The 27,288-nt window shown below is 41.8% G+C and overlaps 1 long non-coding RNA gene across 2 annotated transcripts in view; it reads left to right on the top strand.

Annotated features, from left to right (window-relative positions):
• LOC130606812 (uncharacterized) overlaps positions 1 to 27,288 on the top strand; it is a 48,447-nt gene that overhangs the window by 19,610 nt on the left and 1,549 nt on the right. For both annotated transcript variants that reach the window (XR_008974062.1, XR_008974061.1), the window contains exons 2-4: positions 12,523 to 12,611; positions 13,862 to 13,963; positions 25,729 to 25,885. This is a non-coding gene — a long non-coding RNA (uncharacterized LOC130606812). The remainder of the gene's footprint in view (positions 1 to 12,522; positions 12,612 to 13,861; positions 13,964 to 25,728; positions 25,886 to 27,288) is intronic.

Genomic DNA, 27,288 nt, shown 5'->3' with positions numbered 1-27,288 from the left:
GAGCTGAGCAAGCATTTTGTGGAAACCCAGCTCCAGTAGCGTCTTGTGGATGTGAGCTCAAACTGGATGTGGCCTGAGAGCAAGGTATAAGAGGAGAAGGGAATAAGTAACTTACAAAGACTGGCAGAAAAGTTCAGTTGTCTGCCCCTGGTTTGCCTGTTTGTATTGATTTAGGATGAGTCTTTGACTAGGTAGCACCTGGCCTTGAATCTCTCTTTGAATTGGTCTTTATTTGAACCAACTCTTCTCAGTGAAGCCGGTAAAGAAGAGAGGGTCACTAATGCGGAAAAACCATGCTGCTAGAGGACTTCTTCCCAGTTTAGGGCAAGAGAGAGGGATTGTGTGGAGTGAGAAAGGTTCAGTGGAAGGTCCTGCTCTTCCTCTCTAGGAGAAAATACAGGCCAAAGGATAACATGTTTTGCCATTAGCCATCATGCCTTAGTTTATCTTCTCCAAGTTTGTAAGCAAAGCCCCATCCCTTCTTCCTTTCAAGCCCCCCCCCCCAGGTTCCATTCCTACCTTGCAGCCTTCAGTGAATCTTATAATCAGGGGTAGAAAATCCTATATCCTCTGTCCCTTCTGTCATTCACAGTACATCTCTGTATATCAGCTGTGGATGTTTGCTGTGCAGACACCTTCTCGTCTTCTGTGTCAAAACCAAGACCATGGTTGCCAGAGAATTACATTGTATGAGCCAGCAGCTTGGCTTGGGAATCAGCGCATGAGCGAGCTGGTGAATTCCCAGCACTGCCACCAAGCTGGGCAGGTAATTTCCTCTTTCTGTTTTCTCTCCCATCTTATTTTTGTACTATAAATTCTTTAGAATGGGGAATATGTGTTATTCTGTGAATACATGTAATAGCTGCTAGACATTACTGCAATGCATATTATAAATACCTGGAAGATGATGTAGCATTTTTAAGGACTACAGTATTTTATTTCCTTGCCAGCGTTTTTTTTTCCCCCCATGATTTTCTTTCCCTTTGTCTATTCAGTGATTGCTTTCTCTGAGAGCAGAATCTTACTTTCTTTATGAAGCACACAATGAAAATGTGAAAACTCTAGGTACAGCCTCAATATTATTGAGAAACAATAAAAATATGTGCTAGTATCTAGCAATCACTGCCTGTGAGAGAGAGAGAGGCAGGAAATAAAAGAATCATGTTGCATGCCCTTACTGAACAAATATTAGCTCTTCAGGGTACTGTATTATCACAGAGCACTTAAGAAATCCAAATTATAATAACAGTCTGAACCAAACTCAGTTCCTTCCCTGTCACACAGGCTCAGCTGCTAATGTTATTTTAATCAAAGATTTGATCAACAATATTAGGCAGATAGTTAGCAGTGAAAATTAACACATAGGCTTCTCACTAGGGAGGAGAGTATTATTTTTAAATCTGCATTTAGTTTCCCACTACCCAGAGTGATTTCTTTGGAGATAAGCACAGCAGCCAACATGTAGTGTGCTGTATCTCAGAGGCAGCAGAAATAGTCCCAGTACCCAGAAACTTGCCTCAGAGTAGAGGTTTGAGGTTGTTGAAGGAAACAGTTCATAGGAGTTTTAATGTAAGGAGACAAAGGAGCATTCTACTTCACAGCTTCAGGTCTTGCATGAACACTGCTGGATGAAGGCTGTTTCTGCTGTAGCTGGATTCATAGGGTAAATCATAGTATTAGTCTTTTAATTAAAACTAGGTAATGCAAAATTAGAACAGCCACTTTGGGGGTAGGAAACATTTGCTCCATTGGCCCTATTTTCCTCTCACAGCAGAGTAACTCAAATGAATATTCCTGTTTCCTGGGTGCATCAGGGAGACAAGAAATCCAGGCAGGCCGAGGGTCTGCTGCGCAGAAGCTTAGTGCAGGTACTTGAGACAGCCCTTTTTTCTTTCCTGCTTGCTGTTGCTCCTTCCCCAGCTGACTCAGGCAGACAGTGTAGCCAAACTGTGAAGAGCGGCTGCCTTTTGGAACAAGCTTCCATCACCCTGTGCCACTGCCTTGGCCAAGCGAGCAAGCTCTGGAGTGGGATATGGGATTTCAGTTCCTTGGAATAGCCAGGGGAGAAGCCTTAAATCAGCGCAGTGCATTCACATCCAAGTAGGTAGTGTGGTCCAGAATCCACATAACAGAGCTGAAACATGATGGCACAAGACATTCAACTGATGTCAAATTTAAATCCCTATTAAAAAGAAGTGTTCTCCTGTCTGTACCAGGCCATCCATTCTGGTAATCTCATTCCATATTTCTTTTCTTTTTGAAAGAAGACATAGATTAATGGCAGAATGAATCCCAGTAGAAAGAACGGGCTCCTTATAAGGAAGGCCTGGGGGAGAGATGGTGGAAATCATAACACAGGATGACTTTGTTGGCAGAGAAGGTTGTATTTGTTCCATTTATATTTGAAAATCCTTCACCTAGGTCAGCGCAGTTCAGCCAAATTAACTCCATCTGGATAGATGGAGGTGAGGATTACTTGTCAGAAAAGACCTAGAATGGCATATTGTAAATTAGTGCCACGATTTAAAAGCTATTAGTGACTGTGGCAGAACTGTACAGACGGGGGGGGGTGGACGGGAGAGGTACAGCAAGGGCTCCTTGCAGTGAAGCACACTAGCAGTGGGATGAAAAGGTCTGAACATTGTGTTTGTTCAGCCCTTTCTCCAAGTTAGTCCGCCCTGACTTGTTGCCTGTTAGAGAAATATGGCCATGGTTCTTGATGGTCTTGAATTAATACACAATCTCACTAGGCAAGTGAATGTTTGCTATTTGCACCGCTGTCAACACATGACGTTTAGTGAGATTCCTGTGATGATTTCTAAAGCCTCAGGCTCTGGAGTCACATGAGCACAGGCTCATCCCTAGCTTCTTGTGAAAAGAAAAAAAACCAACCCAGCCATAAACAAAAGCTTTGATCTTCTCAAGTGTAGAAGAAGAGGACAAAAGTACGGTGCCAATTTGCCTGTTAAAAACAATGCATGGAAATGAAAAGCAATGTATTTATAACAACCCCACAATCAAAAAACTCATCTTGTGCTGTAGAGAAGAGGTTGATGGGGTCATCTGAGTGGTTCAAAGCACCATAAAGCCACATGTGCTGTAGGGAGGCTTGTGGTATCTGAATAGCTACTGGTTCACTTGCTGGTATTTAAGCTCTGGTAAATGTGTAGGACTGCAGATGTCCACACAGCTTGGCAGATCTCACAAAACGGCATTCCTTGGCCATTCATTGGCAAAGCCTGGGCTTGTTCAAGGCAACCTAACAACATCAGGTAGCCCTTCCTGCTTCCTATTACCCCACTGTTAGAGCAGTTACCTTGGAGGCGAGAGATCCCCCTCCGATGTCTGTGCTCCCAACTCTGTTGTGTCCTATAACTGCTCTCATGGGCAGGTAACCACATGAGCCAAAGAGTGGTAACAGCCACTCTTGTGCACAAGGCTGTGTTGTCAAAGATCGTGGAGATGCAAGGTTTTTGTCCCGTGGAGAGAGTCACTATCACCATAATCCAGACTGGAAGAAGGGCACATACTTCAGTCCGTCTTCAGATCTTGGGAGCAAACTCAAAAATCCATTTTTAAGTAAAGACTTCTTTATCTAATGGATTCCTTCTGGCCTTGAGAAACGATCGAGAGTCATTGTGAATGGACCCCATCTTCCTAAGGTACTTGGCAGCGTAGGATTAAAGGCAATCCTAAGTCAATATATGTTTAAGGTTTCTAAAGGAAAAGGAGCTCAAACTGTGATTAATAAGTCCTCATAGTGTGTACAGGGAGGAGAAGGACATGATCATAGAATCACAGAATGGTTTGGGTTGGAAAGGACCTTAAAGCTCATCCAGTTCCAACCCCCTGCCATGGGCAGGGGCACCTTCCACCAGAGCAGGTTGCTCCAAGCCCCGTCCAACCTGGCCTTGAACACTGCCAGGGATGGGGCAGCCACAGCTTCTCTGGGCACCTGTGCCAGCGCCTCAGCACCCTCACAGGGAAGAATTTCTTCCTAATGCCTATTCTGAATTTGCCACCTGTCAGCTTGATATGGACAGGATCATGTCCTTGGCATTTTTTGTAGAGGGTATGTAAGGTATGTAACCTAGGTTACGGGGTTTTTAATATCATTTTTTTCTCTTACCTTTTTTTTGTTTTTTGGTAACCCCCAAATGGAGATGTTTCATCATTTGGGTCAGCAGGAGCCTCCTATTATCCTTATAGGAAAATGTTGTTGATTTTTCCTGGAGGAAGAAAAAAACATTTTGTATCAACCCAAACCAGACTTGATTTTTCTATTTCAGCCACTGAAGTGAAAAAAAAAAATAAAAATCAATGATTAGTACAGCCTCATCTGGAGATGTATATTTTAGGGATCACATTATGCTGAATATGTGCATTACATACGCAGAGTAAAAATCCATGCCATTATTGTGCCTGCTCAGTAGCCACTTTTCAAATTGAAATATCTCAGCCATTTTAAATGACGTTTTTATTTTTGCAAAGATGCTAAAAGCAATTAGAGGGCAATATTGACTGTTCACTTGCCAAATTCCACTGTTCCAATGAAAGCTGCTTTTGAGTTACTGTACACAAGTGCAAAAAGCATCCCAAATCATTTTACATACATTACAAGCAAAACCAAAAAGAAATCACCATTTAAAAGGAAAGAAAAAGCTGTTTATAAAAGAAATGCTTGCTCCCAAGTTGAAACCATGTGTCAGCCTAGAGCAATCTGTTAAACTTGAGTTATGAACCCCTGGAAAAAAACAGTTGTTTGCAGTGCAGATGCTGAGACTCGCAATTAAAGCAGAGGCATGGTGAGGAGAGGTCTCGTGCTGATGTTCTGCATAGGGAAAGTTCTCTAAGTGCCTTTGGTGAGAGAAGTGACAAATTTTGTGTCTCATCCGTTAGTAAAATTTGTTAGCTTTGTGTTTTAGCTGTCTCTTTCTTAGTAATTATGAAACTCTTACATATGACCATATGCAAATGACATCTGTAATTTTAAAGGCTCACAATCAACCCATCTTTCCTGAATTCAAGGCTACCTCCAGTTCACCTGAAGGGCTATTAATTTCTCCTCAGCGTGAATTTAGGCAGCAGGATCATTCTTAGAGAGTTGAGTAAAGGCATAGGTAAGTCATCTCAAAACTTTCCTGAGGAGCTCAAGTGCAAGATGTTGTTAGTATCCAGAGAAAACTACCAGGATTCTATTGCAAGGATGCTTTCAACTCGAGTGGTTGGTAGGTTAGAATCACAGAAGCACAGAATAGTTTGGGTTGGAAGGGACCTTCAGAGGTCATCTAGTTCAACCCCCCTGCAGTGAGCTGGGACCTTGAACTAGATCAGGTTGCCCAGAACCACATCCAGCATGGCCTTGAATGTCTCCAGGGACAGCACATCTACCACCTCTGTGGACAACCTGTGCAGATACCGTCATCCCTTGGGTATTTGTCCTCTGACTTCACTTTGTCCATGCAGTGTAAAGCACTGCAGCCTTTGGTATCAAATTCTTGGGGTGTATGGTTATGTTAAAATCAGTTGAGTTACGCTGTTGGGGTAAATCCTAGGCTCTACTCTGCTATCTGCCATTAATTTATCTGTGGGCTACAAGCCAACATCTGTCTCCTCTGCCTCAGGGCTTGATTCTCATTAATCCTGAAGCCTCTTTACACCTTCTTGGCAGTGAAAAACAGCCTTGCAGCAGAATTTTATTTACACCGGTTTGGTGGCCCCTTGTTTCACTCCTGACACACTTCTGCCTTTTCAACATGCTGTCCCGAGGAACTCGTGTTTTCCTCTCAGGCCTGTGTTTTTGTTACTGTGTTGTCTGCCCTCATGCATGGAAAAGAGAGATTTTATCTGCCAGAAACAAATGTGGTTTTATCATAATGGTCCAAGCAAATGTCATGATTCAGAGTGTAAGAGGATCAACAGCATGGACGAGTTGCACAATAAGTCTGTGTAAACAGAAGCAGGGATGGAGGTGGAATGGCTTCCTTTCCTTTCAAGCAAAAATATTATCCTAGAAGTAAATTTGGGTTAAATTTTCTGGATGGGGAAGATTCCCCTGATTTCACAAGGCTGAGTAGCGTAAATACATATTTCTCCTCTCTTGTCTTTTCTCTCCCCTTCCTTGGGGGAGCTGTTTTTTTTCCTGGGACATCCCAGAGTTGATTTATCTCTGATATTTTCTGGTGTCTGCTAAAACAATTTTCTCCTCCATTTCAAAATAACAATTGAGTGCCACACCATGTGCCTTTGAGATATGAGACAGGGTAACCCTGTTAAGAATTGAACCAGAGCCATGCAGAAAAGGAAAGGGGGTTATTTGAGTGGGTGACACAAGGGCGATGCTTAGTAGCCTGCACTAAGCCATTGTTCATGGGAACACGGTCTTTATTTATAAATTATAAGTAAAGATCTGCTAACTGCCCAACTGAGGACACTTATTCATCTGCACACTTCAGCCCAAATGCAATAAATACAGATCAAATGCTCACCATCCATATAGGAATAAGGGTCTGATCCAAGGCACATTTTCATTTCGACAGGATTACCTTGGATCACATTGTGTTTCGTTACGTTATATATGGATGTGTCGTTATTGAAAGGAAAATAAGGGACAGAGCTGAAAACAATTGCAATTGCCAGTTGGAACTCTTGAGGCAACTGGAGACACTGTCTGAAAAGTAGCACCTTAGCCAGTATCTGTTAACACATTTGTTTGCACAGTTTACAGGGCCATTTATTTTACGCCATTTTATGCCATTTGCAGTCAGCTCTTGAAGTTTTGAGATAATTAAAATGGAAATATTTTTTAAAGCCTGCTGTTTGGAATTCAGAGTAATACCCAAAGCCTCTCCTGGAAATTCGAGGTGCTCTTTGGCTCTGAGAACGCAGCATTTATATTTTCCTAGGTAATCATAAAGAAACGTATTGTGAAGAACTTTGTGCCAGATTCCCCATTATGCTGCAGGAATGTACTGATTGCAAAAGGGAGAGCTCAGAAATGAAGAAGTGATGCAGGGAGTGTGTCAGGCCTGACCTTTCCACCTCTCCCTTCCAAGTACACATTTTGATTTGATCTTTTATTACCTAACCGCATACCGCTTTTACACTGCATCCCTGCCTAATTGAGAGCACCAGATGGATGATGTATATCCAAAAAAGCAGTTTGTTTTGCATGCTTGTCATTGAGTACAGCTTTAATCTATTACAAATCATTCTTCTCAGTGTAAAATAAGTTTGGGCTTTTTTTCTTTATTTTTTAATAGACTTCCCCATGGTGCCAGGATCTGAGTGCATCAAAATCATTGAAGATTTTACCTTCAGAAGTAGTCCTGGGAGTATGTTTGTCCCAGATTCGCATGCATGGATTTAGGCACTTAATTTTAAGCACAAAAATCTCCTCTGGTTTGCATATATTGCATACAGGAAAGTTGATGCCTCTGGAGAGCAAGTCAAAGTAGGCAGTAATTATGGGTGTAAGTGGAGTCCTTGGCATATGCTGGTGGAGGCATCTGTCTCTCCCCTGTTATCCTAGCGTTGTAAGGGACATTTGGGGATAAGAATACACCAGAGTCACAAAGAAACAAAATACCTAAAGACATTTTCTCAGGGAACTAGCTAAGCTAGTAGCAAATATTACTACCCCAAGCTGTCCTTCATCACTCATGTCCTGGTGGTTATTGTACTCAGGAGCTCCATCAGCAGCAGAGAGGCAGTGTGTGCTCCCTGCTCTGCCTTGGTGCCACGCCAGCAGGTTAGATCTAACTGCCTTTATTGTGCTCTGCCTCAAAGCTTCAAGCCACATCGAAGGCAACACAGTGTCCTGTTGAATAGTAAAACTCTGGGACAGTACTTCACCCACAAGTTGAGCTTTGTCTTGCTGGACACACCTTTCTCTCTGTTCGGAAACCATGCTGCAGCATCCCCAGGCTGCCCATAGCAACAAGGAAGAAGCAGAGATCCTCCTGATACTATTTAATGTATTGACTCTCCCGTTTCATCTCTTTCCTTCCTGAAAATTGATGAAGCAGCATCCTGCAGGCGTTAAAGAGAAAAAAGGAAAGAACTGTAGACGTGTCAATTCTCCATTCCAGGAGCATGAGTAAGGTTTCTGTAAAGATTTTGTTTTATTATGAATGAGATGCGTCTTGTGTCATTTTAGAGGGCTGGGGACTAGATGCCTGTGTCTAAGCCAGTCATTTGAATGTTTCATCTAGTCAGTGGTAGGAAACAGGCACTTCGAGGTCATGACTGATTGCACCTGGTTTAGATGCCTACCATAGCCAGAGAAGATTCACAACCTGGGAGTATTTATTCCTGCCCACTTGCTATGGAGAGCCCTGATAAGTAGCTCAGAGCCGGAATCCTGCACTTAAACATCTAAAATTGCAGTGGAGTTGTGTTCTTCCTGGCTTTTGGGTGCATCTGCCCTATTTTTGGGTCCCTGCTCAACAGAGCACCAGGGCACATGCTGCCTCCAGGCTTCGCTGCAGGGAGGTGGCATTGACCACCCATCTGAGTGTCAGGCTAAAGTAGCTCCTCAGTGTGCTTTTTAAAAGATATTTACTAGGAATAGCAAATAATACTCCAGCACCTCCAGCTGTTTGTTACACAGCAAAAAAAAAATCAGTGCACATCCATTCAGCTGAACCAGAATAACAGAAGCAGGAATAAGAAAGGGTTCCTAAAGTTAGCCTTTTAAAGGCCTGTTTAAACACATGCATATGGGTTGGTCCTCATTTCCAAAGGCAGGGGTAGCTGTAGCTGTTTCTGTTACAGTTGCTGCATTTGTCATGTATATTTGGTCTTTTTTTGCATTGTTAAATTTAACCATATTATGGAAAGGTTCTTACTATAATTTTAGGGGAATTTCTTGGAAAACCTGTGTGCTGTCATCTGTTACCACCAGTGATGGCACACATAAACAAAGGTACGTGGGGAAGAAGGGCGTTTTCTTTATGAAGAGCACCAGAAGTTTTTTAAATGAGGTAGAAAGGAAGGCTTTTCCTGCTGCCTTTAGTTAAACTGGACAATGTATTTGTTTTTTCTGGAACAAATCTTCCACGTTTCACCTAGAAAGGGGGAAAAGTCTTAGCTTTAGCTCCTGCATAAATATTTGCACAATGTTAATTCTCAAGTTTGTGTGTGATCATCTTTAATTGCTTTAAATGACCATAATAAAGAAAAGAACCACTGCATTTTGTACAAGAAGAACTGCATGCAATTACGTATGGAGACTGAAGTAGTGGCTTAAATGTGCAAAGTTGGTTGAAATACGGAAGGAATGGATTTGGCTCAGCAAGTTTGAGATGAAACAGAGCTGTTTCTGGGAAGCCATTACAAGTGTCAGTCTGGAAACTGGCTATCTCTGCACCTGCTAAAGAATTGCATTAGTACCAGTTTCCATTGAGTGATCTTTTGGCTGTAAGAATAAGAGCAGCACAAATTTGGGTTTCAGAAGACCCTACTAATGGCAAAGTAGGAGAGGGTGAAGCTGTGTCGACTTCAAGAAGATAAAAAGTGATAAAGCAGCTGGCAGAGGGTCCAATCTGTGTTCACAGGGTTTGAAAGCTGGGCTTATGCAAAAGTAAGGGTCATGGACTGATGTGAAAACTAAGACTGCCTGCTTGAAGCTTCTGGCAGCTGCCCCAAGAGCCTTCATTCTCTACCTGCTTTCAGACTTCGCTGCAGCACTTGCCCAAGAGAGGTGCGTTCCTAGAGAGGGCTTGGTGAGGAGGCACCCAGAACTTCACAAACTGAGCTAGAAAAGCACAGCTGATAATGGTAAAAAAGCTGTTGCACATCGTGCATTTCTTCAGCAGCTGAGCTGCACAAGAGCAGTTGCATCAACCCATTAAGCAACAACCTTGCTTGCTTGGATGAGGTGTTATATGTGGTTTTTACCCTGCTCGCTTCTTACTCTCCTCTCTTAAGGCTAGGTTTTAAGACTGTTTATTTGCATGGAGTAGGTGGTTATGAGTGTTTTCTAGACTGTGACTCTTTACTTTTACAGAGAATCATTCTAATTCAGCCCTTCATCTGAAGGGGACTCTGAATTTTAGAGACGTCCCTCCCCTAACAGCAAGACAACTTGAAATCCTGTGTCTGAGCAGCTCCAGACTTTCTGGGGTTTGCAAACTTAAGACCTGATATCTGGCCCAGCTTCTTAATGACAATGGAAAATTGCATTTTGAGCCTCAGCCTTCCTGAAGGACAGCCTGTGCCAAACCCGATGAGCTTGAGATAAAAACAAGGATTTGCAGGACGCTGTGTCCCATCTCAGGCAAAGGTCAGCCGGAGTTTTGAGCCGAGTGGGACTGGCCCCTCTAGCTGGAAATCTCTTTATTTGCCTCTGAGCTCCATGGCCACTGGGGTTTGAGACCTACGCAGGTGTGCGGTGGGGAGCGAGCCATTTGTTTTGCTCAGAAGAGGATATCTGTGATGAGGGAAATTACAGATTTTATGTGCTCGCGGTTTTTTTTTGTTTCCTCCTTAAGCGAAAAGGGAACCTTTAGAATGCCAAAATCTTGTCTTAATATTTCACGGAAGTAAGTATTTTATAAACGCGTGTTGCAAATGGCACTATAAATTCTCCACTATGGAAAATTGCTATCTGGTTTGAAACTAGGCAGGATAAATAGAACTATAAAAGGTTACCTGGAGTAAACAGATAGGGTTTCCAAAATATACCACATGAGATAGATTGGAGCTCATAATAATCTGTTTTCCATGCTTAACATACGCTGAGCATCAGCTGAACTCTGTAACTGAGCTGCCATCTGTATCAATCCCGTTCCTAGATGTCACGGCCCTGTTAATGAAATCTGGAAGTGAAATTGTAAATGGATTCAGTGAATGGTAGATGTCAGCTATTGCGTGATGGGCAATCATCAATCACGCACTGTCAGTTATTTCTGTCTCAGTGAGTAAGCCTTTATTTAAAGCATAAAGTAAGAATGTTGCCAGACCACAGGAACAAGCCCTGAGCTGTTTGCAGGTGCTGCTATTCACAGCTGCCAATTAAACCCCTGACATTTCCATAATGGCCAAGAGGCAAAGCATATGCACTTGATATAACCATTTTTGTAAAAATTAATCTCAGTTTATCAATACTTCACTTTATTTTATTTTTTTTTTTCCAGGGCGATGTACAACTTCCTACTTGGCCTATTGTTTGTTTGCTGTAGAAAGGGTGAAATACAAGTTGGAGAGCAGCCAGGGCGTTTATTTCCTCAGGACATACAGTAGATTCCAGTGGCTTGTTTCAACCCTTAATTGGGGAGGGAAAGCACAGTAGTGAGGAATCCCACCTTTGGAAAATGGTGTGTTTGTGCCCCTTGCCCCCAGCCATGTGCACGTGCTCAGCTCCGAATCTTCACATCCCATGTTGGCCCTTAGCTCAGTAAAAATGTGATGCTTGTTCTGGCAAATGCTGTTCCTGACGTTACCCAGCCCGTTGTGGTTCTTTGCTGCTGTACCAACATTTTGCCCTGCCTGGATTTTTACACAGCTCTCTGGGTGTGTTGCTTCTGGCTGGTCCTTTTCATTACCCCTCCGCTCTCTGAAAGAAGAATAATCCAAACCACCAAAACCTAAAGAAGCGAGCACTTTTTAATATGCACATTATTTTCTTTTGGACAGGAGACAAAAAATAATTGTCAACTCAACTTATTAAAGGCATTCATCAGTACCACAAAATTTATATCTGTATTTCATAAAGCTGCCAGTGATGGGCTCACTTTTATTTTATTATTTTCTGTCAGCGAAAATATTTTCATGGAATAAATAAATAAATATATATACCTACAGAAAAAATAAACTGCCCGCTATTGCCACCTGACATTTATAGTTCGGAGGACATAAAACTTTTCAGAGGTCCCTTTATTTTTTGCTCTCAGCTGTTTATAGTTCTTCAGGGGTACACTCATCTGTAAGTAAATACTGAAAAAGAAAGGGCCGCATTCACGTTTCCAAGGAGGTTTCATCACAGGCTGATTGCTCTCCCCCACTTTGCTGCAGTCTACACAAGGCAGAGTACTGAGTGGGGAACTGGATATAGCACTAGGGCATTTTAAAGTTGGTTCCTTCACTCTTCATGGTACCAAGAAAGAGCACATAAATCAGCCAGCGATTTGAAGTGTTTTTCATATGTTGCATTATCTGGTTGTAAAATTATGCAGTATTGCATGAAATTGATTTCTGAAACCTATAGAATTCTGTTAACATGATATATCTGCAGTTGGTGTTAGAGGTCATGCTGGCATGTGTGCATTAAATTGGATGTGATTTTTTGCCAGGTAGCAGTGCTGGTCTAAGTGCTAATTGTCAGATGCAGATATACTGGTGCAGCTTTTATTGGCATAGCTAATTTGACTTCACCTACCTGAAATAAGCCATACTGCCTTAAGCACTTCCCTGGAAGTGGAAGTGTAGTTACACTGAGCAGTTTCCTACCTATCAATGTATCTAAAATTGTTAAGGATAGATTGATATTTGCTCAATTTTCTGTTTCTTTTGTCCATGTAGGTGCCTTGTGAAGTTCCATGTCTCTTCAGATTTCAGGGATAGATGTTGCTTCAGATACCCATGACCTGTTTTGAACCCAGCTAATTCAGGTAATTTTCTAACATGTTTCTTAAGTCTTTTAATGCATTTTTTTTCATTCAAAACCATTCAAAGTGTTTGAGATCCACAAAGATGTAGTCTTTAGATGTTAAAAAAGAATGTTAAAATCTAAATAATGTTCAATCTCTTTAGAACTTGAAGGATCAAACTGGCTGACTTACTGAGGGTAGGTCAACTAATCCCACATATATCACCTGTTTATTTTAAACAGAAAGTGTTACAAAAGGCTGGCTTAAAAAAACTTAAAAAGCAAAAAGGCTCAACATCAAATGATGATAGTAGCCTATCTTTGTGGCTGTAAAGTGATTTCTTGGGTTCAGGATGACCCAGTATTCATTATCACCCAAGATGACCATCTAATTTGTGTACATTCCTGTAAGCAGAAATAACTGCTGAATTCAGTGAGGTCTTTCTGCATTGCTGTCACCTCTGACTTGGCCCCTCTGTGCCGAGCAAAGGTAAAAGGTAACTAACCCCCATTATCAGTTCCTGTGCTCTTATTATAGCAATACTAACAATATCGCTCTGAGTATGTCCACATGACAATGCCCAAGCTAGCTGTAAATGAACCATTGTGGATACCGGACGCACTCAAAATGAGACAGCAGAGAACACCAAGAGGACTAATTTACCCTGCTTTTTGGCGGTGTTAGCTCCATATGGGCTAATTTATCCTGCCGGGAAGCAGGCTCATTTATGGCTAGCTCATTTACAGCTAGTCTGAGTACCTCTTCACTCTACTGGAATTTGCAATATAGACGTGCTTTCTGTTAAGGTGACAAATGTGTGATTGTATTATGTAAAAATATGGAGGTTGGGATTTTGAAGGCACCTAAGGGCTTCTTTTGAAAGTAAGAGGCTACCACCTCCAGCGATCGGCTTTGCAGCTTCTCTTGAAGATGACTTTCCCCATGAATCGGCACGTGGCATCACATGCCCACCAAACAGCCTCTTGAGTTTATGGCACAATATTTTAGTTTAACTCACCAAAGAGGATGTGCTTGTAGTAAGACAGTAAATGATGAACTGAATCAGAGCAGGTGTTATCTGTTGATATGGCAGAAGCAGGCAGACAGCTTGGGTGACAATGTTCCATATTGCTCATTTTACAGAGCCTAAGGAGAACTGAGTTCCAGGTCTTATGGAAATGTGTTTCTGCTTTAGAATGCAGTAGGGGTTGGATACCTCATTCTCCTCAAATCCTTTCAAAAGAAGTCATCAGCATTATTTGTCTTTTTAGGGTCGTGCAGATCCAAATGCCACTATCTGCTCAGCTACTCTGAAGTCTGATCCAGCTAAAGAAACTAAAACAAACCAGCATGACACCAGTGAGATTTCTCAGGTGCTTAAAGCTAAACACATTTTAAAATTAAGATTTATTTGTTCAAGCTTTACCTGCATTTACTTCAGGGTAGTTAATACACGTTAACACTTCTGGTGCAAAGGGAGACAAGCATGCAGAGAAGGGTTTGACATTCAAGAAAGCAGACGAGTACCAGCAGCCATTCTTGTACCGCTGCAGTCACGTACGATGAGCTCCAGGCTTGTCTCTTGCTTCCCTGCTTCTGGGGCTGCCCAGCTATGATCTAGTATGCTGACCTTACTAGCCAAGTAATGACTTTCATGCTGCTGAATCCCATCAGGAACTTCATGTCTCTTGTGGTCGTCTTCATCCATGGCTAACTTGTATTATCATTGGCACGCTTAAAATTGTGATGTTATGTTTCAGATGTTTTCAAAGCTGAAATACACAAGCTCTTTTATTTCTCTTCTGCCTAGTAGGATTATTTCAGCTCCACACATGCAAAACCTCATATTATGCAAGAAATTAATCATATCAGGGTAAAGTAGCTACTGAAAAATTGCCAAGCACCATAAACATTGGTCAAAATGCAGGCCAACCATTTGCACAGCAAGTAATTGAAGCTAGAGGTTCATTGGAGCGACACGTAACTTTTCATGATGAATTAGAAAGCTTTTCAAATATAAAATGATATCTGAGAAGACTGCACTACCTAAAAGGTTTCAGTAAACACTCAAAAAAAAAAGTGTTAAAATATGCTGGAGAGATCAATCATGCTTTATGGTTACTTGCTCCATGTAGTTTCACACACATTCTTTGATAAACAATGTCCCACACTCTCTGCCCAGACCCATTATTTTCTTCAGCACCAAAGCGTCAAGGGCCAGATCCTCATTTGGGTTAAGTCAGCAGAGCTCTGCTGAGGTTGACTGCTTGCCATTGATTTATGCCAGCTGAAGATCTGGCCTGAAGAGTGACAAAAATATAATTTTATGTTTTATTTATGGGTGTAAAACAATAGTCCTAAAGGGAGCAGATGTTCCGTGTCGAGGGAGGAGGTTTATGAAATGCAATTCCAGACACAAAAGCTAATCTCTGTGGTCAGGGAAGGCATGAGGCCTGTTTTACATGATGAACTTTAATTGAAATCTTGCTCTTTTGTGTTCATTTATTTCTTCTGTTTGGGAGCCAACAAGCATCGTTTAAATGACTTCCCATCCGCCAGACACCTTAAAAAAGCAATAGGTAGTTGTCTGAGACACCTAGAGAAGGATGGACAATCTTCATTTGTCTTCCCAGTACCTGCTGAAATGGTATTAATTTGGTATCACATATTTTCAATTAAGTGGTCACTTCACTGAAGAAATTTCCATCTGTTTCAGATGGAGCTGTGGGGAGAAAGATCGTTCAGTTTTATGGAGGGTTTTGCAATTGTAAAATGGTTGAGTTTTTCTAATTTGAATGAAAACCAAAGCGTTTTGAAATTCTCTCAAAAGGAGAAGGGAGTGTCTGTCTCTAAGTCTCAGGCCCCAGACCACTTATTGTCCCCAGTGCCGAAACTATTCCCTTTGTGGACCATCTTCCTTCTGTAGGTCCTAGAGCAGGACGCCCTTGGCTTCTCTAAAGCGGCTGCCAAAAATTGAAGCTAGGGAGCTGAAAGAAAATCAGTTGTAACAGCCTGCTTGCAGGAATGTCATGGGTTTGAGGCACTCTTCATCATGTTTTCTTTCAACAAGCTGGTATTTTTGACTCCTGTGCCACTGCATCCACCCTAAAAAGGAGAGAACATTCAGTGATATGCCTTCTCCTTGGCTTTATATGGCACAGAAATGTACCATAGCGAGTTCTGAGTTCTTCACAGGAGCAAAGCAATAGTCAGCTGAGCTGTGCTGATTCATATCAGATGAATTTTGGACCAAAAAGTGTAAGGATGAGATTTTCTCCTTGACCTTCTGTGTCACTCTCCACACCCTCGTGGTCAAACGGGGTACATGGAGAGCTGGAGAACAAGCTGTGCTTATCAGAGGCCAACAGCGACATCTAAATTGCAGCTTTGGAAAAATAGGGCAAGTGGAGCAAAATCTGAAGTATTCCCGTATTCTATTCCCGTATCTGTTCTGTAAAAGAGAGAAACAGAAACACAGCTTGAGGAAAGCTGTTTATGAAGAACAGAAGGGAGCAGGAGCTAACTCTCCTATCTCAATTTAGCTGGAAACCCCCCCATTTAAAGTGTGATTTTGTCCTGAAGCAGGCTGAGCATAAGAAGTTTGAAATTCTCTGTGAAAACCCAAATTAGAAAAAGAAACCTAAGGCTAAACTGGGGATGGAATGCAGGGACCACTGAGACACTTCATTCATGTTTCAGCATAATTTTTGTTAATCCACTTTAGAAATCTGGTGCATCTTCATTGTAACACTTTTCAACACAAACAGCAGCAGCAACCACAACTTTCCATTCTAAAAACATCAAAGTGGGAACTTCCAAGGTTATAAAAATGCTTCATTTTTGTTAGCCTCCACGGGTAAGAAGTTAGTGGAAGAAGTTTTGCAGAACAGCTTTATTCGGTTAGACATGGCATTTGTTCCCTTTCAAAGCCACTCTGCACAACATTTCCAGCTGCACATTTCCAAGGGTGACTCACATCACATAATGGGAGATGTCCATGGGAGATGCCTTCACAGCCACACCAGCCTTTCTAGACCCCTGCAGGGGTCTCCTAGTAGAGAAACACACACTTTAGGACACAGTCAGAGCTGTTTTAAACCTCTGCTTTAGGATGATATAATTAGGCCCTGCAGTTGTCTTCCCTCCCCACTCCTCCATCAGCTGAAAGGTAGTCCAGGGTGACTAACACCAAGGATCAAATGAATCCCACCCAAATATTCTCATCCATAGGGATAGCTGCTGTAGCATGCTATGGTAAGGTAGTTCATATCTCTAGACATCATATGAAGGTGAGTGAGAGAAAGAAGGTTTATGTATTGAAGTCACGGAAGAGTAATAAAATACTCAAAGAATTGGAAGGGCTTAGTTAGAAGGAAGTATGAAAGCACCTCAATAAGAACAAATGCAAAGTGCAGGAGAAATATGTTACATGCTTAATTATCACTTGAAATGGGGAGACACAATGGAAGGAGAATCAGAATTAAGGCTTTCCAGAGGAATGAAGTAAAGAGGGTGGGTTCTGATAAAGGGGAGAGGGAGGATAATTTTCTTGTCAGATGATGTGTTTAGTCTAGGGAGTAGTTTTCAAGAGAAGCAGTAGCCTCAGAGTTTGAGTCATTTCTTACCAGAGCTTGGAAATGGACAATAGAGATCGCTCCTGTCTAGGCAGGGAATGAAAAAATAGGGTCTACTGATCTCATCCAGCCCTCACTTCATTCAGCAGGAATCTTTTCCACTGACTCAAGCAGGATTTGGATCAGACCCTTTTTTACCTCCTAGGTTGATGGCTGTTTGAAAAGACTTTAGGAAAAGACACAAACTAGAGCCCAAGTATGACACCAAGAATGGCTTTTTTGGGCTGCTATGAGGAAAAATGCAAGTCTCAGAAAATTATGAAGCAGGCGGCTGGCAAACTGGAGGGGCAGTTTTACAGCTGGGAGCTGAGTCAAACTGTAAAGCATCTTTACGGACTTAAATGACATTGAGCTGGGGTGTCACTAATTCCCTTAAAGCTGTAAGGAAACACTTCTCCAACAGCAGCTATAAGGGCAGCGTCATCGCTTGGCAAGTTTTGCTTTTGCCACAGCAGGGGGGTAGCTCTGCATATCCAGCTCCATTTTATTTATATGCCCAGTATTTGAGAGAGGTTTTGTTGTGGATAACAAAACATAGCTACATTTTATATCTGATTCAAAAGAAAACAATAATAATAGTAGTGGGGTAACATTTTTGTATATGCCCGAGTGAGTCCCTTTGCCTGTTTTCAACCTACCTAATGGCAAAGCTCACTTCATTCTACGCTGCTCTAATTAATTTGACAGGACTGGAAACTTGCTCTTCCTGTTCACACTTATTATTCATCTCTTCAGAATGCCCTGTAGGGAGTACGAGCACAATAAAGCAGTATTTACCAAATCCCTCAATGCTAAATACACCTTTTAAGCTGACTCTGCACAATGCCAGCAGTGAGAAGATCTGACTAAAGGGCGGCCAAAGAAAAATAACATTTTCCAGAGCATCGTCTCTTTACACATGACTAGAAAGTCTTAGGCAAGGAAACTATGTCTTTTTGCCCCCCTTCAAATTCTACAGTAGGCTCCGGGGATCCCAGCTTATTCCTACTGTATCTGAAAGCTTTACTGTAGCCAAAGCAAATGACAGAGTGATCATACTCAATAAGATACGATGTTAGTTCACAAGAGTCATTGGGTAATTTCATACAGGCATATCTTTTAACCTTTCATCACCCAAATTAGAAACATCATAACACAACATAAAACACATCTGAAAAATCCATCGGAGGCAGGAACTCAGAAACGTGCAAGTAGAAATAAGCGTTTTGAGAATTAGAAAGTGTTTTGAGAAAACACTGAAATTGAATGTTAGGTTTCCTTCTTTAAAATTCTCATTGCAGAAAGGGACCTTTTACAAACACACGAGGTGATTAAGGAATTTCGAAAGTGGAGCACGCTGATTTGCACACACTGGGGAAGCAACTCAGACATTTCATATTTTAAAAGTGAAAGATCAGTGAAAGAGATTTTCAGCAGCAAGTTACCAGTTGGGTCTTCAGCTCTAATCACCAGCTCCCTTTGCACCTTTTGTGCCTCCCTAAATCTCACCTTACATGAAGCTAACAGTTAAGTTTTCAAAGTACCCCAGAAAACTTCTGCGCGGCATGTGCAAATATACCCCCATCAGCCCTAAATGAACTAACTCAAATACCAAAACGGGATAGAATCACAGTAGTAGGGCAGTTTTGCCCAGCTTTTTGCTCTTAACCTCCAAATGTTGCTTTGTGTGGCTTTCAGCCAGAGTCAGATGCCACAAGATGCAAGTCACTCTTGAAAATGGGGACTTACAGCCAATTTTCAAAGGCGTGTAAAGAAACAGACCGGCCTTCAGTGGGATTTTCAAGGCACCTGTGAAAATGGAAACTAAGGAACTGCACATAGGTGCTTTGGGAAATGAAATACCTGAAACTTGAGAAAAATCTGAGAATTAGATTCCTGATCTGCTTCTGAAAACTTTATGTTGAGTCATTTTTCCTAGATTCTGAACCTCCTTATTCATGTTGGAAAGCAGCAAATCTCAACATTTTATGGGCCAGCATGCGCACATACACACACAGGCTTTCTTATTCCCTTTAGTCTTAGCTTTTCCCCATTTATCCACTTGTTGCCCTATGGAAAATGGAATCCTGATTCCTTTTGCAGTCACAGAGATCTTACACTGATGCTATATTGTTCACCTCTGTAAAGGTATTTGGGGCTTACGGTAATGCGCTTTTCTGGCCTTGATGCAAAGCCTAATGAAGACGAACAGGAGACTCCCACCGGTTCAGTGTGGTTTTGGATCAGACCCTAATAAAGAGAGGAATTGGGCTCATTGACTTGTAGATAAAATAACAGCTCAACTCCTTCAGGCGTAGCTCCTCTCTGAATTACCGTAAAGGAAAGCCCACTCTAAACAGATTGAATCTGGAATAAAACCTTGAATAATTGGGAACAGAATGGGTCCATTGACTTCAAGGGGAATACTGCATAAAAAAAAGGTGTGCTGGCATTGGCCTTTACTGTGTTACATAAGAAAGATGGTTCTTGAAACTAATTAATCCTTGAAAAGATCAGCTGACCCATCTCATTGTTAGCAATACATTTTTAATTATTCATTTTAGTCAAGCATCATTTGAACACAAGTCAATTTGCAATTTCATTAGAGTACAGAAAAGGCCTGGGGTCTATTCCTGGTAAAAAGGAAAAAATCTCTGGCAAAATTTCATAAAGGATGTTAATCCTCTAATTAATTTTATGTATCAAGCAAGAATTAATGTGTCCTGCTATTTAAGCAGAAGTCATCTTGCCAAGAAGTGCATTTTGTCATACCTTCCCCTCCAGGAAAACCTCTTTACAAGGTTTGTGGCAAAATACCCTGGCAACTAATGACTAGCTTTGAAGCAACATTCACAGACCATTTGCTTTGATGACATTTGGAGCTTTTTTTCTCCCCCCCTTCTCCTCATTCCAGTCTATTGTAAGTGTAGTGCTCTCACTGCACTGCCTTTGAAAACTAATCAATAAAGCAAGATTTGTCAGGTTGCATCTGAGGAGTATCACATCTTTTAACTCCTTTCTTGGTTGAGCTGCTGTACACATTTTTAAACTAAACCTCATGAACAGATTTGAGTACATTATACTTACCATATTCACAGACACACAAGTGTGACGCCTTCCTCGTTCTCCCTTACATTAACTTCAAAAGCTCAAAACCTGTGCCAGTTAACCTTCCATAAAACTGACATCATGTGGCCATCAGACATAATCGAATGATGGATTGCATGTCAAAAAGTCACAAATAGCAAATGTTTACCCTTGTTACAAGTATAAGAACTACGGTATTGCAAGAACAGAAAATAGCGACTTCACCCCACTCCAAAGAACTCCAAAGAAAACACATCCATGTTAGTAAATAGTGAAACAAATTTGGAATGGCTCCCTAGCATCAGTAGGAGCATTAGAGTGAGGTGATCTGTACTCACAGCGAAGGATGGGGATCAGAATACAGGCCACAGAGTTTCATCTTTATTGTAACTTTTGACTTTCCTTAATCAATGCTAAAATCTTTAGGTCTGATTTCTCATTTCAATGTCTTTGTGTAATGTGTCTCAACCGTACCTCATCTAATTTAATAAGATGCAAGCTAAGGAAGTACTTAAGTTACTTATCAAGGGTTTCAGATGACACATTATTATTGTACTCAAAAGTCAATATTTGCTAATCATGTTAGTACAGGAACTGATCCAGGGTTACAATTCTTGAATTGCAAAGGCATTTAAGATTAATTAAACCTATCTCCTCCTTACTCAACACATATACACATAGCACCCCCCTCCACCCCTCTTCTGGAATGGATGAGTTGGTGTCTCCATAATAAAAACCTGCCTAGTCTGCAGCTTTAGGATGAAAAACTATTGTTTCTCAGCTTTCTTTCTCCAACACTGGTGCGGTCACTCAGAGCCTAACGTCAGGCACTTGGGTAGCTCATGTTCAGCATGTTGGGATTGTGCCCTTTGACACCGCTATGATATCAAACCAATCAAGCGTATTCTACCTGTGATGTGTGCACAAGACTGCAGTTGAAATCAGGGGAGAGCTACATGCTGAGCAAAAGCAGAGCCCATCTGGGCAGTGCGATGCAGGTTGAGAAAGCCTGATTGCTCATTTCATTTCATCTGGGATTGCTCATCTAATAGGCACACATTTAAAGGTACTGAGGTGTTGAGCAAGCCTTGTTCCACACAGTGGCAGAAGAACAGTGAGTTTACGCTGTGCTACACATTCTAATTTTTCTTTTCTCATACGTAATGGGAACAGTTAAAAAATGATCTATGTCTTTCTTTCTCTCTTAAAGCTGTTGATGAATTTGGCATGTATAACGTGAAAAGATTTAGTGCATTTCCTAGGGCTAAGTACAGTGTGAGCAGGTGATGTGCAAGCTTCCACATGCAGAGCTGCCAGTGCTCTTTCAGGATGGATTTGCAACCCTCCTGCTATATACCAGCCTTGGTCTCCTCTGAGCACACTGTCAGCTGCTCAGAGATGATGGCTGCATCTGTACATGCGCATTTCATAAGCAATGTGGTGACTTCCTGATAGGATCATATATTTATTCAGAACCTGGCTTAGAATGAGATACAGATTTGCCTTTAAGTGGCAGTCTCTTAGGGGTTGAAATGTGTCTTACCTGCTACCCAGCATTTATTATTGTAGTTTGTATGTGATTGTGGTTTTCCCTTACACCTTTAAGCCATTATTATATTGGTCTAAACAGTGTAGATTAAATGTTTATATGAAAATAATAGAACAGAATGGAGAATTGGAAACAGTCACATTAGGAGAGATTCTGATCTACATAAAACTCAGGCAGGACACAACAGTGAGACAATCTGCACTGGATTAGCCCAGATTTACCCTCATTAATGGGATAGTAGTATTGGAAACCACAGGAGTGATTCACCATAGAGACACTTGTAAAACTGGTGTATTGCAAAGGCTTATAAAATGGGAGGTGTTCACTGTTATCTGGAGATTGAATTGATATTGTGTATTAAATCATAGAGTGACTGCATGGGTTTTGATCTAGGCATGTAGAACATCAACATGCAAATTAAGCAAAAAAGGTAACTGTTTTGGGTACTGCGGTACCCAGTCTGCTTACATCTTAGATCAACCCAGTATTAGGTAAAATATTCAAAATTACACATTCTGTTTAATATCCCAATTACTGTTGAACTATTAATCTGAATGTGCTAACAGTGGCAGTCACATAAATTTGGCACCTGAAAGCCTCTAAATAGTAATCTGCTATCCTCAGGTAGTATTCATTCAATTTAAAATATGAGACAATTTACCCTTTAAAGTTCCTTCCCCCCCCCCCAAATTTTGTTTTTAATTAAGCATTATTTTATGCATGTCTTTTAACATGCTAATTGATTCATTTAGACCTGCCACACACCGGCTGAATTACTAATCCCATTTATTTATTTATTTTTCTTTAAATCAATAACGATGCCATTTTTAGCAGGCTTTGGAAGCATTCAAATTCCCAGCTATTTCTCTGTGTGTGTATCTGTTTGCCTCAGTTGATTGTTAGGACAGGGAATGTCACACTTGCCTTTACTGGTCTATGCAAACTCAATTTGATAATCTTAGCTCATCTCCCAGTGGAGCGCGTATCCGTGTCACAAATGTCACCTTTGAAACTGGCACTAATTGGCATTCATGTTGGAAGTCTCAGTGGAATGGCCATAGACACAAGGTGAAATTTTGGCTCTGTTGAAGGCAACAGGAGTTTTGTCATTGACTTTAATAGGGTCAGGACTTCTTCCAGAGTCTGAACTGCCTCTCATACAGATGTTCATACTGGGCTGGGAGCTTCAAACCCTCTGTGTTTGCTCATGACTAATAAAATGGTGTTTTTCTGCTAACCTTCGTCCTTCTCCTGACAGGATCTAGTTGTCTTTTTAAGGGACAGAGTGAATAAGCCCAGGTAAGATCCCAGCTTCCTCTTGTACTGTCCTCCCCACATCTTAGCTCCCTTCTTTTTATACTCTGTCATGTCTTTCAAGCGCAAGTTGTCTGTCTTCTGTTATCTCTCCATTCTTCTGTGCTTGTGTATTTTTAGGCACTGTTTTCTAGACCCTCTGCCTTCAAGCATGCTCTTGCTCTTGAAAGAATGAAATTCCTTTAATTCAGTCTCCCTTGAAAAAAACCACTGATTTCTTCATGTCTCTCGTCTCCACATTCTCAGAAGCTGCTGCTTCTTCCCACTTCTAAGTAGCTTCTGAAGCTGTAGCTTCTTCGGTTCCTGTACATGGCTTGATCTGAGGACAATCTTTGTCGTTCTCTTCCCTGACCAAGATCCCTCCCAAGACTTTGCTTCTGTAATTCTCTCTTTTTCTCAATCCCAGTTTGCTTGGAGATGCACCCTCCATGACATTGCCTGTATTTTTTGTGCCTTCCTTTGCTACTTGGTCTCCCCATTGCCTCACAGAGGTAGCCATGAGAGAATCCTGGATGCACTTGCCCTTCTCTGCCAGTCACTCACTCGCTTTCTCTACCAGTAATGCTCTTGCCTGGAGTTTCATAACCATCTGCTTCTTCACGTCCAGCTGGCACTTCAGTATTGGCTTGACTTCTTAAGGTTAGGTATTTACCACTTCTTACTGATTTTCTGATCCTATTTTCCTCTGTCAGTTCTGTTACACTTCTTGTCTCCTGGACTGTCTCCTACACCATCATTTCTCCCATTTTGCTGCCTCTTTCTCCTGCCTGTCTTCCTAACATGGTGGCTATCATGATCTTTTTTTTTCACACAAACTGTTATGATCATCTCTATTCTTGACAGATGATGTCTGCAAAATCTCCCCACTTCCTCCCTTCCATCTAGAACGCTGCTTGCCAGTGCCACCTTGTCTCCACCAGCCAGCAGCTTCCTTGATTTTCGACTGCCTGCTGTAAGAAATTCAAGCTATTAAAAACCCTGTGAAATCTATTACGTGAAGTTCTGCTGCCATTTATCTTCACTCAATTTAGCCAGCTGCTTTTCCCATTCTTCTTTCTTATAGGTTTCTTCTGTGCCTTTTTCCTCTCTTTGCACTTTTTGCTGTGCTGCTTCATAGACAAGGAAGCATTTTTTGTCACCCATGAGCAATATATTCTTTTGCTTCCTGAAGTCTTCCATTAAAAACTCATCTCTAAACTCTGAACTGTCCTTTTCTCTCAGTCATGCAGGCAACAAAACCTGTGATACTGGCCAGAGGTCCGTTAATGCAGTCTCTTTTCTCATGCCCAGTCACAGCCCTGGTGAAGTCAGTTAACGTCCATCGTGTTACCTGGAGCCTGTGGGACCAGTAGAGTGGTGATAGGTACTTGTGTTTGTAGTGCATGGATGGTGCTCATCCTGCCACAATACATTGTTCTTAAGAATAATCGCTATACTGAGAAATGGAATGATTGCACTTGGGGGGGAAACGTAAGAAAACAGTGAATACTTTGAAGCCTGGAGCAAAGCTGAAAGCAGGAGTTGCAAGCTCTGCTGGCTGCTGTTTTGAAAGATTTGCATTAAAAGTCAGGTGGGGAGTTCTTGGTACACACAATTACTTGTGACTCGGCAAGCATTGCTACACAGAACTGCAAGTTTTACTGGTTGAGTTGTTACGGCTGAGGCTGTGTAGGAGTTAGAACAAGGTTATCTCAGTGAGCTTAATAGAGCAGGGTGAATTTTTTGCATAGGTTTGTATTTTACCCTGCAGAGTTCCCTCAGCCAACCTAAAAGGAGTGCTGGAGGAGTGTGTTGACTAAACTCCCTGGACAGAAATAACAAAATACTTCTGTGTGTGGACCATTAAGCAAGATTATTAGAAATATTCCCTCTGATACTGGGAGAGTATATAATGCTACAAAGCGCTACAAAAAAGTTTCATTCTTTGGTATCATGATATGGGGGCTGTGCAAGCCTTGACTCTTCCTGGAGAGGAGGGAGTCATTTTCAGCTCATACAAGGCTGCCCTTCGACTTCAGGTCAGACCACTATATCCTGTGTTCTGTGACTGACTCTCTTTTTGTGATAGAACAAGGTCTAGAGCTGAAGGTCTTAAGTGGTGACAGCTACAGAGAAATGAATGAAAAGCTCCAGATTTAGATCTTCAGCCTGCTTTCATGTATCCACTACCACAAACTTCACTGTGTCCAAAACACTCCCACTACAGGAAACCACATCATATTAAATGGCTGGGGTCACTGCGTATCCCCCTGTTGCACCTTTCTTGTCCTGTAACCCATTCACTGTGCAGATTCATTTTAGCTGGTGTAGGAAAGGTTTTCCTCTGGAAACCTTGCAGTTCTGATTTCTTCGACCTCTGACTGTGTTCAAAGCTTCTCTTCAGTCCAGGAAATCCAAAGGTGACCACTGTCCCTCCGCTGTGGCTCTGTGGCACAAAGTCTTTCATCTTCTCTTTTCTCACAGCTGTCTGTGTGATGACAAATGGCCCAGCTGGCGGTCACTTGACAGCCAGGCCCTAGTCCTGCCCGTCTCCATCACAACATTGGTTTGGATACATCTGCATGATTACGTTTAGGTGCAAGTTAATTACTGAAAATTCCTGGCCTCTGAGCCGATCGGGACTAATTAAACCTCATGCTCCCTTCAGCATAGCAGTGGTTGCCATATAGTACTGCATTCATCTAAGAGCAATGAAAACCTGTGCGGATTGCCCAGTGCAATTCCAGCTGCAGGTAAATTTTTCCAGACACGTTTAGAATATACCTTAGAAAGGAACTTTAAAAGGCATCTCTGTTACCCAGTGGACCATTGCAAATACCGACCTTGACCAATAAAAGGCGAAGCACACCTGTGGGGCTGGAGTGAGAAATCACAAGTTTCCCATGGAGCTCAAAAGAAAGTCTGTGCGTTCCTGTGTGCAAGGACATTTTATGTATTGGAGGTCGACTTTCTGCACATTCAGAGGAACAAATCCTCCAGTTGTGTAAAGTGTCTCCAGCTCCACAGAGGAACTATGACAATTTACACCAGCTGAGGTGCTGCTCAGCATTTTTGGTTATGGGCCTTACTTACTCATGGCTAGTTAGAGTTCCTGTGGAACTGTTAGGGCACGGTGTGGATGTAAATCTTACTTTAGATGCCTTTGGAGCACTTAGGAGATAGCATGCCTGTCTATAAAGTAGAAACATCCTTGACCATGTGCCTGGCATAACCTTATAATAGAATGCTGCCATAGCAATCTGCCATATAGCTATTTTTACCTAAATGAAGATCTACAAATAACATCCGCTACAATGTCACTACACCAGATAATTAAGTAGTGAAGAAGACCCCTTTGTGTTTTGATGTAGCCCATTTCATTTGTGTCTGCATCTTTAAGCAGTTACGTCCCAGAATAAACCTCATCTACCCAAAAGCGTTGTGCTGACTTACCTATTTCTTCTTCTAGAAATTGTTTAGTCAGGGATTGATGTTAGCCATTCTCTTATTGAAATAGGTTTGTTAAACAGTGAACAGCAGCCTTACGTAAGCAAGGCCTAGGGTACTGTCGCAGAGCAACAGTTCTTACTGCAGTAAAGTAAGGTCAGTGTAAATAAGAATTCAGTTGTATGGCTAGACTGTTGAACATAGATAGTTTCTGCGTATTCACTGCGGTAACTCACATCTCCCTGTGGTGGGACTCAGCTGCAAAGGTGGTGTGGCATTTTCATGGCAAGGCCCTAAAATACAGACATTTGAGAACACCTCCTGCTCTCCACAACATCGTGAGTGATGCCAGGCAAAAGGCAGGGTAAGGGTGAACAAGGAAGCCATTACTGGTCTTTGTGTAAACCTCCTAGAGGTCAGCATGTGCAAAGCCAGCAGGGAGCAGGGGGAAGGAACAGCTTGGTCTCCCGAGTCCTTGTCTGTGTTCCACTCCTCAGGGAGGCCGTTTCTGTGAAGCACAGTACAACATGTCAGTATATTGTCAAGACGTGATATGTGAATTGCAAGGGATACAAAACTGTCCTACAAAAAGATGCATTTCTAGGTAGCACTAAGAGGAAAATGTAGGCCCCCATGCAAAAACATTTCCTTAGCACTTTTTAGCTTTAAAGATATTAAATTACAGTATAACTTCCCAAGAGTGTTCTTG

The sequence above is a fragment of the Pezoporus wallicus genome, unplaced genomic scaffold, assembly GCF_028554395.1.
Source record: "Pezoporus wallicus isolate ANWC-B61680 ecotype Strahan unplaced genomic scaffold, APGP_CSIRO_Pwel_v1 contig_4191, whole genome shotgun sequence".
NCBI lineage: Eukaryota > Metazoa > Chordata > Aves > Psittaciformes > Psittacidae > Pezoporus > Pezoporus wallicus.
This window is presented reverse-complemented; position numbering and strand designations above follow the sequence as displayed.